The sequence below is a fragment of the Girardinichthys multiradiatus genome, chromosome 15 (genome assembly GCF_021462225.1).
Source record: "Girardinichthys multiradiatus isolate DD_20200921_A chromosome 15, DD_fGirMul_XY1, whole genome shotgun sequence".
Lineage (NCBI taxonomy): Eukaryota > Metazoa > Chordata > Actinopteri > Cyprinodontiformes > Goodeidae > Girardinichthys > Girardinichthys multiradiatus.
In genome coordinates this window covers 26278757-26292923 of record NC_061808.1, presented here as the reverse complement: position 1 = coordinate 26292923, position 14167 = coordinate 26278757, and the positions used below count along the sequence as shown (strand labels likewise).

At 39.3% G+C, this 14167-nt stretch overlaps 1 protein-coding gene across 6 annotated transcripts in view; it reads right to left on the bottom strand.

Annotated features, from left to right (window-relative positions):
* Positions 1-14167, bottom strand: part of LOC124881931 (kelch-like protein 29) — a 374918-nt gene that overhangs the window by 156310 nt on the left and 204441 nt on the right. The gene's annotated exons all lie outside the window — the stretch shown is intronic.

Here is a 14167-nt window from a genome sequence, read left to right as displayed (position 1 = left end):
CGATCAGATAAGTTTTTATCAGAGGAGCATGTGTCACATTAAGATTCACACAAAAAAAGCAAGTGCTGCTCGGTACAAAAAGAATCATGTATATGTTTGTGCATGGTGGTGTAATGATCCACACCTGTGTTGTTTTCTGTTAATTGCCCCCACCTGTTTTTCATGTAGTTCTGTTAATCCTCTGTTGTACATAAGTCCGTGTCTTCTGTTCCCTCTTTGTCGGGTCGTCTGTTTGTCCAGCTGCTTTGCTGTTAATCCTGCTTTTCCTGTTACTCCTGGTTCCTGAGTTTTCCTTCGTGTCCGGTAAGTTTTAGTTTTTTTAATTAAAATTTATACATCCACCAATGCGCCTGCCGATGTCCTGCTGCCTCCTTGGTTCTTTGCCATCTCCGACCTGACCCAAAGAAGGACCGGCCAGCGGGCGAGGAGATTACTCTTTCCGAATACCTCAGTTGGAAGGCAGAGAAGAGCTTGCGTCAGGCTGAAGAGGAGAAGCAGTGATCGCCGTTATGGGGCTAAAGGCTGGCAATCCCTTTTCCGGGAAGTGGTCTCCATTGTCTCGGCAACTCTTCTCCCACGCCTCAAAGCAGAGAACACAAAGGTAAACAGTGTGCTGTGCTACCAGCTTCAGATGTGACGCACTACTTCGCGAGGGTCGGCCAAACCCTGCACCAACATGCCCTAAGCCCACCTCACGTCGCCTGATGGCACCAGAGCCAGATCCTCGGCAGAAGCTTGTCACCCTTATGCCTCTGTGCATGAGCTTCTCAGTGCTTCTGCTCCAGATGAGCTTCTCAGTGCTCCTGCTCCAGATGAGTGCCTTTGTGTTCCTGATGCTCTTTTGTGGGTTCGTGGGACCTCCTAAACTCCTTCTCAGTCACCGCAGACCTCCTAGACTACTCCTCAGCCATCATGGCTGCTGTTGCCGCCCACCATGGTACCAAGATCTCTGGCAGTCCGCTTGAACTCTGTGCCAGTTAGGGAAGTCCTCCCACTTTGGTTCTTCGCCACCTCCAATCACAAGAGTTGGCTCTTGAATAAGTGGCCTTGCCATAGTCCATGCATTGTGAATCTCCCCTAAACTCTTAAATGGGCTTTGCATCACAATCTTTGGTTATCCTTGATGCTTGAGCACTTTTTCCTGCACTCAACATTCCATTAATATGGTTGGATAAAGCACGCCTAACTGCCAGGCAACTTTAGCAATGACCATTTGTGTCCTACCCTCCTTGTGCGGAATGTCAGTGACTATCTGCTGGAGCAGTCTATTTGCAGAGCAGTCTTTCCTGTGACTGTAAACTATAACATATCTGGATTAAAAATCTATTTTTATTGGTCTTATGTAATGCCCTTCATTAATGAGAAAATTATTTTTTTGATTTTCATCATCAGTAGGCCATGATTGTCAAAATGAACAAGCAAAGAAAAAGCTAAAATATGTCCCTCTGTGCGTAATGAATCTGTATAACATATGAGTTTCTCTTTTTAAACTGAATTGTTGAAGTAAATGAAGTTTATAATGATATTAAAATGTATTGAGATGCCACTAAACAAATGGGGTTGTTGAATTTGGCTATTTGTTGTATTTACAGGTTTCTAACTGAGCATCTCAGGGGGATGCAAATAGGACAGCAAACTGGAGCTGAGTAACTGCTGCTGTACCGTACCAGAAGCTCGAGCAAAAGCTATCCTTGAACGGCAACTACTAAAAGACAATACAAAAAAGAAAATGTGTGCTTCATTTAGGTAAAGATCTTTTTGTTTCAACTACATTAGATAAAAGTCACAAAAAAGTCATAAAAAGGTTGAGCTTCACTTAAGCCCGTATAAAAAGTTTAAAGTTGTGGATGGCCTGAACACAGCAGTGTTAGGCCCTCTTTTGTCTTTTACATTTAGGCATACTGGCATCTGAGTATGAGTGTGAGAGAATGTCAGCTTGCTGCACAGCTTGTCTCACACCTTCTATGTGTTTGTGAGTTTGGCTTGTGGACGTTCCACTTTGGCTTTACACTTTGGTGACTGCGTTACCCTCAAGGTTGGAACCACCCGTATGTCCATCCCCCCAAAAAACAAAAAGGTACAAGAAAGAGAAAATCCCATGTCAACAGAGCAGCTTAAGATAAATGTCACCTCTCTCTGAAGACAGAGGATATATGTTTACTGTGTAACTTTGTGAAAGTCATGGCAGCTCAAGCAGAAAGGTCTGTAGAGGGGTTAGGAGGTATGTGGGAGTCTTCTTGGAGAACTGCACGCATGGGATGAGCTTCCACAGCCTACAGAGTGGAATCAGGCGAGTAATCTTTGCTTTTCATTGCATTTTTTCATTCTTGGTTTCATTCTCCATTCTTCAGCATCCTCCTCCCTCCCTTTCACCTTTTCTCTCCAGAGATAGAAAACAATCTGTTAGGTGGCTGGAAGGCCTCACAAATTCGGATTGTGCACAGCATGCTCCAGTGCTTATGTATTGCTGGTGTGTCCTTGTAAAGTTGTAATCTAAGTTTTAATCTCTAATATAATACTTTTTTTAAGCCTGCAGACCAGAATGAGGCGATACATAAGAAAACAGCACCTGTATCTGAAAACTGGGTGCAGCAACTTGACTGTAGCAGAATAATGATAATAATTAACACTGTAATTCAGAGCTGCAGCTTTTAGGAAAAAAAACAAAAAACATTTACAACAAACCTAATAGAAGCAGTGGCACATTGCTCTTTGGGCATCTCATTATTATGACTCCAGAAGGCTATCAGGCTTAAGGAGAGGACTACTAGCCAACAAAGATCACTTGATTGCAGAGCGGACCATTATCATTTATCTTAGTCACGGGAGAATTATATCTCTTCACATGCAAAGCTTGTTGCTAACTCTGTGGAATAATGACTTGGAGAGGGCAGCAGTTCTCGCTAATGTCTATCCCTGTCATTAGTATTTATTAGATGCCCTGCGTGCATTATCAAACCGATTTAAAAGTTTCAGAGAAGAGAAAAGTTTAGCAATCCGGGATCAACATTAGCACGCTGCTGTTCTTTCTCCATTGTCTTTTTTTTTTTTTGCTAGAGCATCTGCTGCTGTTTTAATTACAAGTTCTTACTGTGTTGCAATTATGACTTCTCATTAGATAAAAACACCCACTACTGGCTACCTTCCTTGCAACATCTGTTCTGCTAACAAACCTGATAACCCATTCCTGGGTAGTTCAAGGCTGAAACGCTGAATAGCACTTCGGCCTTTAGATCCAAGCAGTCAATCCTGTTACATCGGGCCACCACTAATGCTAAGTGTTTCAGATTTAGGCTCATTTTGTTTGTGAATGTATTGACTAATTTAATACCAAATGATTCTACAATGATTTCACTACAGTTTAAGTGAAAAAGTTAGATACTTAATGTGTCCTACTTTACCCATTCTTCTTTTTGTAGGGATACGACTACACAGCCTATAACTTCAGATATTTTTAAAACAGGAATTTGGTGCACATGTTTTTGTTTGATTCCACATTGGGGGAGAATTAAAGATTCAAGTTGAAATATTTTCATTCAACAACCACTAACATTTGGTAAAAGGTAAAGTTGCAGAGCAATCATATACTTTCTGCAGCCTTCTGCTCATCTCTTGCATATTTAATCAAACATAGTGGTGGTAGCATGGTGAGGGGGTGGTTTCCAAACCAACAGTACTGATGTGCTGCACAAAGTTGGTAGACCAATTAAAACTGAGGACAACAATCATATTCCTCAACTTCACCTTTAAACGTTACAGTGACTTGTAAAAGTTTTCATACCCCTTTATCTTTTCCACATATTGTCACAGTACAACCACAAACATAAATATATAAGATTTTTATGTGAAAGACCAACACAAAGTGGTATACAATTGTGAAGTGGAATGAAAATTATACATTTCTTTTTGTTTTTTTTTCACAAATAAAAAACTGAAAAGGGCATTGTGCAAAAGTATTCAGCCCCCCTGAGTTAATACTTTGTGGAACCACTTTGTTCTGTAATTACAGCTCCAAGTCTTTTAGGGTATGTCTCGACCAGCATTGCAAGTCTAGTGACTGAAATTTGTGCCCATTTTTCTTTGCAAAACAGCTCAAGCTTCATGTTTGCTGTGTCTCAAACATGGCTTCTGGCAAACTGCAAACAGAACTCCTTATGTTTTTCTTTTAATAATGGCTTTCTTCTTGCCACTCTTCTATAAAGACCACATTTGTGCAGTGCTTGACTAATAGTTGTCTTGTGGACTGTTTCCCCTATCTGAGTTAAACTCTGCAGTTCGTACAGAGTCACCATGGGCCTCTTGGCTGCATCTCTGATCAGTGCTCTCCTTGTTCGGCCTGTAAGTTTAGGTGGTCTGGTGTGTTCCTTGGACTTCATGATGCCTTTCGCTTCCCAATATTCTCTTAATCAACCTCTGAGGCCATCACAGAGCAGCTGTATTTGTACTGAGATTAGGTTACACACAGGTGGACTCGATTTAGTCATTAGCAATCATCAGGCAACTTCTGAAGGCAATTGGTTGCACTCAGAGTAAAGGGGGCTGAATACTTTTGCACACCGCACTTTTTATTTGTAAAAATGTTTTAAATCATGTATTATTTTCGTTCCACTTTACAATTGTACACCACTTTGTGTTGGTCTTTCGCATAAAATTCCAATAAAAAATATTTATGTTTGTGGTTGTAATGTGACAATATGTGGAAATGTTCAAGGGGTATGAATACTTTTACGAGCCACTGTAGATGGTTGAAACCTCAACAGTTGTGTCATTGTCCAGTTCCAACAGGACAATGACATTGATAAAGCTGGCAAATATTTAGCCTCTAGCATGGTCAGAACCTAACCGTATTGAAAATGTATTTAGTTTTTTAATTAGGTCAATATTTCTTGTAAAAAGAGTGGTCAAATATTCAGCCAGAATTATGCCACAAACTTGTTGATGGACCCAAAAAGCGCTCGGTTTCTGTGTCGCTAATAGACATATATCCAAATATCAGTTGCGATGTATGTAAATGTTTGAGCCTGTATGTAGAATTCTGACCCTGTGTGGATTATGGAAAAAAAAAAAAAAAAACATCCGATTCTAGCTCTTAGAAATCATTGAATGTTTAGGCTGTATCATCATTTCTCAATGTTAAAAGAACAATTCAAATAAATCATTAATAGCCCCAAATTAGTACTACATTTCTGCTGACAACCAGTGTATGTAAACTTCTCAACCAAACTCTTGTTGTGCAGAAGTATCATGCTGCTAAACTAAAATACTTTAACTTTAAAGCCTTTTCCATTAATTTACATCATGCTCAAGCTTTGAGAAACAAGATTTAAAGCTAGACTGAAACAAGTTTACATGCTTTCCCTGTGCCTGTTAAAGTTTTGTTCTAGCTGTCTTAGTTTCCACCCGCAGTCTAAACACATTCATGTTGGGTTAATTAGTGACTAAACTCTCTGTTGGTGTAATTGTGAATTTATGTGGCTGCCTGCCTTTTTGTGTTGACCTGTAATTGCTCGCCAAACTGTGCTTGCTTTGCCCCAACTCTCCTAATTTGATTTTACATTATTAATACTAATAGCTGCAGATATTTTCACAGTATTCTTCCATCATTATCAAAGGTCAGAAAGTTGTTAGATATGTGTATTTCTGCTGGTTGCAGAGGATTGTAAGCCACCTATAGATTGTTAAATTATGTAATGAAATAAAATAGAATATGAAAAGCAGAAAATAAAAGTTTATACCATGTATACATATATGCATGTTTGACCTGAGGAAATGGCTGAAAAAAAAAAGGAAAACTAAATTAAAATTTGAAGGTTGCTTAGAAATAATTCTGATTAAAGAATGACAAATTATTTCTGACTCAAGGATACAACCTTGTCTTTGGCTACTCCTTTTAATGATGATTGTTTAATTTTTTATTACTCTAAGGGTATAGAAAGTGTCACTGAGACTAAACTCTTTTGAAAGAGTTGAAATAAGAGAGAAACACAGTTTAGCCTTTTTTGTATGATTGAGTGTCTGATGCAAGTAAAGAAAAAAATGTAATCCTACAATCAGCAGGTCATAATTACATAGAACACACACAAGCGTAACCTAAATAAGCAACAAAAATAGGATTTTATATATAAAATAGGATCTTTGAAATGAATGATTCTTGAACAGAAATGTACCTGATTTAGGCACATAAGCCTGCAATATGGTTGGTTGCAGTAATGAAAACAAAATATGAGCAAATTTAAAGTTTTGGAAACATAAACCTGAAACAGGGCTAAAAATATGCAGTGTTAATATTGTTGGCTGTTGTGATAATGAGATGACTTGGGATAAAAAAATGAATAAATACAACTTAAGTCTTTTTGCTTTGGGTTTAACATTGCTCCAGCTGTGATATACATATTGAGTAAAGTGATGCTGCAATAATGATAAATATGTGACATATTGTGCAGCCCTAATCATTTATGTTTCTAGATAGAGGACCAGGGCACACTGAAAGGGCCAGACTGATCTTTATGACCCAACTATATATCGTTATTGGACCTGCAAAACAGCATCTGCCACAACTGCCAAGAATGATTGCCAAGCGGACAGACATACAATTGGCTGATCCAAACCAGAAAGCCTAAGCTGCCTGAAGCTGAAAAACATGAGCAACGAAGACTGAGGTGCGTTGTGTCTCTTGAATGCGATATTTAGAATACAAAACCTGATTCAGTCCTGCAGATGTCATAAAATTATGTTGTCCACACTTATAATCCCCTATGTAGTGTTCATTGGCAATGGATTTGAATTTCATTTGTTTGACTGCTGTACTGGTCTGTCACATACCTAGTTGAGATGCTACCATGACCCTATGCCTATGACCAGTGGCCATTTACAGGAATCAGTCAAATTCAAAACTTCAATAAAAAATCCAAATATTTTTGTAGCAGTTCAAGTTCTGAAGACAATGATTACCCTTGTCACTGTTTGCTTCAGCCCCTGCCTCCACATAAGCATCCATCATTACTTACACCTGGCAGACATATTTTGGCTCAGAAAATTAGCCCCTACAGCTGTTGGAGATATATTCCTCGAGGAAAATGTCTCTCAGCCTGGATAACAATGCATCAGAGTCCAAGTAGGAATCAAGTTGCTCACCCACCATAAAGTTTACTAAAGCAAAAAAATAAAAGATGACTTGTTTCTTTTTGTCGATTTGTGTTACTTACCTTTATTCTACTGTCTGTCCTTGCATAGTGAACCCCTCTGGTGTCATCTATGTCCAAACAATTGGCTTTTAGTGCACTTTTTAAAAGTTGTACAGTGTGTAATCCATCATTTGAAATTCCTAGTTTTGTTACCCTGTTTTACTATATAAATGCAAATATTTGTTGCAAAAGGATTGCACCTCTGGCCATTTACTGTAAAACAAATACACAGAAAAAGAGGAAGAAGCATGGAATAGTTAATAGGCAAGATGAATGATACCCACAGATGTGTAGGAAAATAGTTAGAATATGAGAGGAGGATTAAAAAAGCAGAGGGGAAATGAGGATAAAGAAGTATAAACTACAAAGTTTTCGTACACTAGGACAGAGTAAAGAGTTTGGGAGAATAAAGAAAGGAAAACTGTAACAATGGGTCGGGTGGGAGCGACAGGTTGATGAGCTGATAGAATGGAGAGAGGTAAAGATGTGGCGGCAGAATGCTGGGCGGCTGCTCAGTGGCTTCATCGCGTCTGTGATTATGCATAAAGCAACTGGGCTGTAAGGCTTCAGGTCCTGCAATGCCACAGAGCTTTATCTTGAAATCCTGGTGATTAATGGAGGCAGAGCCGCGTTCTGCATGGAGTAGGTGGACAAGGAATGATCAATCTTAATGACCTATCTGCTGTCCTTAAATTAACACAGGGGGATATAATGTATGGGACAGCTGGCAGGGCTCCTCTCCTTTAAAATACGATAATGAGGGTGAGACAGAAAAAGGTGTGCGGCTTTCCTACTTGCTGCTTATGACACTCTGCTGCTGCTGACCTCATGTTTCCTCTCTCCCTCCTCTTTTACTCGTCCACTGAAACCTGGATCTCTGCTAGGAAGCCTTAACAGATGCCATTGCAAACAAAGTTAAAGACACGCGGTGTCAGGTAGCTTCTGGCCATGCAAGCGCTCTGCACCTGTTGTCCTAAAATGAGATGTTTGACTCCATGGCGTTAATATGTAGGCCCCATGTGGACCTGTGTGCGAAGGCTACATATCGCCACAGTATTGCACATATTAATTTAAGAGAATTACCTGCACATACAGAGTCCAGACTGATTGGAATAAATTTCAACCTCATTAATAATTTCCAACGCTCCCAGAAGATTGTGAATTCGTTTCCACTAGAGCTAACTCAAATTAAAGAATGTCATGACAGGGAAAGGGAAGAAGAGAAAAAACATTTTCACATCAGTGCATTTCCTATCCCATGTTAAGCCTGTTTTAACCCCAGTTCTGCTTTAGCTAATCCTGATGTGGAAAGCTATAAGATAATCGCCCAGCACAACACCACAGCGATCCTAATTAATTTGCCACTGCTTATTCTATGCATGCTGATCTGAGTCAGCATGATGGATGTTTTTTTTTTAAAAGCTACTACTGCAAGTCTCACAACATATTTTATTTCCATTTGTCTCAGGGAAAGTTTCACTTTAAAAAAAATAATTGACAGTAAAGATGTGGTCAAGAGGCTGCGTGCTCCAGCAGAGGAGAGACGGAGACAGAGAGAAGGGGGCAGACAAAGAAAAGGGGTATGTTTAATTAATGTGCTTGCTATGATTAATGGTCTCTGTGTGGCTATCACAAACTGTGGTTGTTTTTAATAACTTGCCTGTCACACTAGCAGTACATTCTAGTGGTTACATTAAACTAAATATTTACACTTCAGTTGTTATAACTTAAGCAAAGAACTAGAGCATCTAAAAACATCTGTCTGAATACCTTCCTTTCATTTAGAAACCAAGTTACACAAGAAAAACCTCTTTGTGTCTACTACATACAGAACATTGCAAACGTCCTCATAACCCAAATTTTGTCAAGTTACATCTCTAAATTTTGATGCATTTATTTAAATTATTTAAAACAACAATCTACATAATCTACATTATCCAAGTAGAGCAAATCTCTGCAGTGGCAGGAAAATAATTTTTTTGTTGTTTTTTGTTTATAAATAAAAATCTGAAAACCATGGCATCTAACTATATTTATCCTCCAGGGTCAATACTTTGTAGGAGCACCTTTTGTTGCAATTACAGCTGCACGTTTTTTAGGTCATATTTTTTCAGTTTTGCCCATCTAGAGATGCAAACCTTTGCTATTCTCCTTTGAAAAGCAGCTGAAGCTCAGCCAGTTTGGATGGAGAGTCTGTGAACAACAGTTCAAGTTTAACCACAGATTCTCAATTGGATTAAGCTCTGGACTTGGACTAGGTCATTGCAGCAAATAAAAATGTTTTAAGCTAAACTTTACTGGTATAACTGGCTGTATGTTATTGTCATGCTGGAAGATACTCTATCCCAGTCTCTGTTTGGGAACCTTTACCATTTCCTCTCTGCAGAAGAAAACCATTTCTAGAGTGTGAGACCATGGATCTCCATAGGGATCGGATGTATTTAAGGTGATGTACAGTATTAGTTTTCTGCCACATAGTGATTTGCATGTAGAACTCAAAGTTCGATTCTGGTCTTTATTGACTCCAGTACCTTCATCTACATGTGTGCTGTGTTCCCTACATGGCTTGTGGCATCTCCATTACTAATCAGTGTTTTATTATATTTTCAACAAACAGTTCAACTAACTGACTCTCTGGGGAGTCAGTTGAACTGAAATTATACTGTAATTAATAATAATAAGCACAAACTATAATTTGTGCTTGGAAAATACTCAAATGTGAAAAACACTTGTGAATAGTTTTGCACACTAAAGAAATGCTGCGTAACTAATTTGATCATCTATAAAGGCATCCCCCTTTGTAGAAAGATTGCACAAGTAATGAAAACCAATACGCACGTGAACAGTACTGCAGCTGCGGCAATGTGTTCAACCCGTGAGTAAACAAACACAGATGTGTAATTAAAAATCTTGCAGGGGCCAAAGTATGAATGAGGAAGATAAGAGGGATGGAACAGTCGCAGCAGAGCAGGGGTGTGCTCCACGCTGGGGATGCAAGGATGAGCCAACCTCGCCGTAGCAAAGTAAAACTCTGATCTTAACTCAGCAAGACATCTTAATTGCATTCACTAGCAGGTCCAGAGCGGCTTGGTCCCCAGATCAAGGTTGATGTGAGTTGACTGGAAGATGAACTTCCTGGGCGGAGAGGAGGGTGGGTGCTGCTGCTTGTTGTACGAGGCTGCTGGACTAGATTGTGTTGCAGTCCATAAGGGTGTGTGTATGTGTGTGTATGGAGGGGTGTACTCTGAGTTTTGACAAGCGATTGTAAATGCATGTGTGATGTTTGTGTGTAACACAGATAAATAAAACAGAAAAAAAAAGCTTTAGAAGTAAAGGGCGCAGAGAGGTAAAGAAGCGTTAAAAAGATGTCTGACATGACAGAAGAGGCATGGAGTTGCCGCATGTGCTCAGTAGTGCAGCAGGTGGTCCGTCAGATCAGCCTATGACCCCAAACTTCAAGAACAGCCAAATCCACCGACTCATACATCTTCTTGCTTTTAGGCAGTTACAAGAGAGGGGAAACTAAAAAAATCGAAAGCTCACACTGTGACAGCGTGAGGCCCAACCACAACACAGCTACCAACAACAGTCTCAGTTCTCAGTACATACATGTTGAGCTAGTAGCAGGATATCAAAAAAATAATTTTAGCGGCTGGCGTGGGTAACGGGGATAGGAGACACAGATCTGTAGGAATGACCACTTTGATTTGACCTGACTGTTTCTTTTGGTTGCGAGCGGCTTTTAAATGGTACTCAGTCAACATTCGCAGTGAACGTGCTCATCCCTGCTGAGCTGGGAACCAGCCTACTTGGACTGATATTCATCAGCACAAACATTGATTTTAATGGCTCGGCCAATAAGCACACACTCTCAGCATCTTCCTCTCGCTTTCCCCATCAGGACACCAGCCTCTCTCTGTCTCCATCTCTTCTAATCTTACCTCCTACTGTGTGCTGCCCTCTTTTCTCTTCCAACTGTCCTCTTAAACAACAGTGTCAGTCATTTTGGATTTCCAAATTTCAGTAAATGTGAGATCAGAATGAACAGCTGGTGCTCGGGCCACAGAGGCAGACAGATTGTTAAGTGGAGAAGCTTGGCGAGATTTGTGTTTTTGTTTCGATAAAAATCTGCATTGGAGGATAACAAAGACGACTGAAAAAAAGCAAGATGTGAGCAGCAGGGAGGATATTAACAACCGGTGAGAAGGAGTTTGATTTGTGCGCCATGACAGGCAGGTATTATAAAAAGTCCTGCTGTGGATGGAGAAACCAGGTAGGCAGATGACAGCCATGTGACTGGCATGTCTCAGTAGGTGATGGAGTTAAAGCTGCCTTCCAGCAGCTCTGTGTGAATCAACACACACATCTACAAATACACTAAATGCCATAAACAGACAGAACTAGGCAGACACTCAGACGGACACAAAGAGTGGAGTGGGAACTTTTTGACGTGCCCACTGATGCAGAGCAAAGACAAATTGCTCCCTTTTGAAGGCAAAGGCAAATCAAATGTGGACTGTGATTTCTGTCACCATGGTGTTTGGCTTTAAGGCTATAAGGCTGACATCTGACAAAACATTCACTAAGTCACACCCAGGAAGTTAGGCATGCGAGTAAGTGCACACACGCTCATGGACACACATGATGTGTTGCGAGACAGCGTTAAGGACAAATAGCTCAGCCCAATCCTCTGAGATGGAGGCCGTTACCGTCAAAAACCCACTACCCAAATCAGTTACCAGCACTTTGTCACCACGCTCAAAGCCCTGTTTATTTCTTTTTATGTATTTATTTAGAAATGCAGTGCTATATTTATGTTGCGGCTCATGTATTTCAAGAAGATGTTCCAAAGAACATATTTAAATACCAGATATATCACTGTCCATAAAACAAGTTCTCATTTCCGATCAGTGATATACCGATACTGGTCAAGAGCCCTTTGCACCAGTTTAACACACTAAGGGCCACTCTATAGCTGCATATTCCCATTTGCCTTACAGAGAGTTAAAAAAAAAATTTGGGGAACTTGTTAACAGCAGTTTTAACATCGTTTTATTTGTTCATTTAGAATTTTGAATTAATCTTTGGATGAACATGTTTATGTCAACATGGACAAACAGATTCAGAAATTAGGGCCAATCAATAAAATCCTTGTTATGCTTTAAAATTGAAGATGCTCTGGTCCACGGTTTGATAAACTAACTTTGGCAGTCCCTGCGGGGGTTTTCTGGATAGCAAATATTTTTTTGCTCCTCTCCAAATCTAAAATGTTCCCAATATTACCCAGTCCTACATATCCCATCACAGCTAGAAATAAAACTTCAAAATAATAAAAAAGATTTTATTTGTAATTGAGAATTTATTTCTGTCTTCTGAAGCTTTTTGTGTATTCTTCTTGGGTAATGTTACTCTCAGAATCAGACAACTGTCCTCACTACAAATATTTGCACAAAACACATAATCAGCTATCTTGTATTTTCTCTGTGAACGTTTAATAATCTTTAAACAAGGTGATGTTGAGCAGGCAGTGGGCTTAAGTAAAAAGTGCCACTTCTGGGTTGAAGCATTGAAGTAATCTGGCAAAACTAACAGATCCATCTATATATGAAACATTTGTTTACACACAATTTAAAAATATACCATATTTTATCATGTGTACAAAAATTTCTGGGTTGTTGCTTAAATGTTTAGAGTAAAATGAGCCAAAACATCACCTCCAGCAAAACAGGACAATGACTTTTGGATGGGTGGATGGATGGCTTCATTATCTGGTCCGATATGGACACTGGATCAGATTAATACTATTTATTAAAAAAACAGAATTGTACCAATCAAGACTGGAGATTGGAAATGTCAAATACTGAAAAATATTTTTTTTATCCCCTATTCATTAAATGTACCAAGACAAAGACCACTATTTTCGGTCTATAAATGCATCAACCAACAGTTTAGAAAAGTATGGAGGTTAGGAACATATTCCTTGATATGATATGATGAGGACCTTTTTCAAAAGGTCATAGACCAATTTCTTACCTTTGTTTTGCAATAAATGTCTCAGGGAATAAAAATTGGGTTTGAGCAAAATCTGAATTTTAGGACATCAAAATGGAAATTGGCTTTGGTGCAAGGAAAATCCAGATACGTGTTTCTCTGTTTAAAATATACACCAGTTTGCATTGCCGTTCTAACACATCACATAATTACCACATTGCTAAGCAGGAGACCTTTGACCCAAAATGGTGGGTATTTTTGTGCCTTGTATGTGAATATTTGGATGTTTGTTTGGAAATATTTATTACTGAAATGGTTTTGTCCAGATTTTGGCTATTCCATTATTGTGGTATATTAGACATGAGGAAAATATCCACCCCAGGAATTAAAAAAAAGACTATTCACCTATTCGAGTACTCTCCACAGCTTACCTGGCAAATTTTAACAGTATGTCACTACAGCAGGACCGAAGGTATTCTTGCCACATTTTGAATTCAGCACTAACTGATATAAAACAGACAAAATAACATCGGTGGTAGAATCGGATTTGAACTTTTTGTTCAAAAAGAAATGTTAGGGCTGAAAAGGTATGGAAGGCCAGAGCAGTGGGGGTGGCATAAACATAAAGGATTCCTGTCAGCCTAGAGATGCTACTGAGGAAGTGTTATCTCTGCTAATTAACTGATGCTGACGGTTTCACCTATTTTTGCTGAGTTTATCACAATAATACCATGACTAGCAGACTGAAATCTATTTAATGCTAGGCAGGGAGGAACTCTGGGATACTAATCTCAACAATTGCTGTAATTCCAATCAGGCTCTATATGTCTTAAACCAGGGAGAATACATTTTAACACGTAAATGGGTCCTAACAGTCTATTAAACATTACAGAGTCTAAAAAGTTCGTATTCAACTGGACAAAGCAGATGAGCCTATCCAATTATCCACTTTCATTTCTACCTGCAGCCTCATTTTAATGTATCACAGGCAG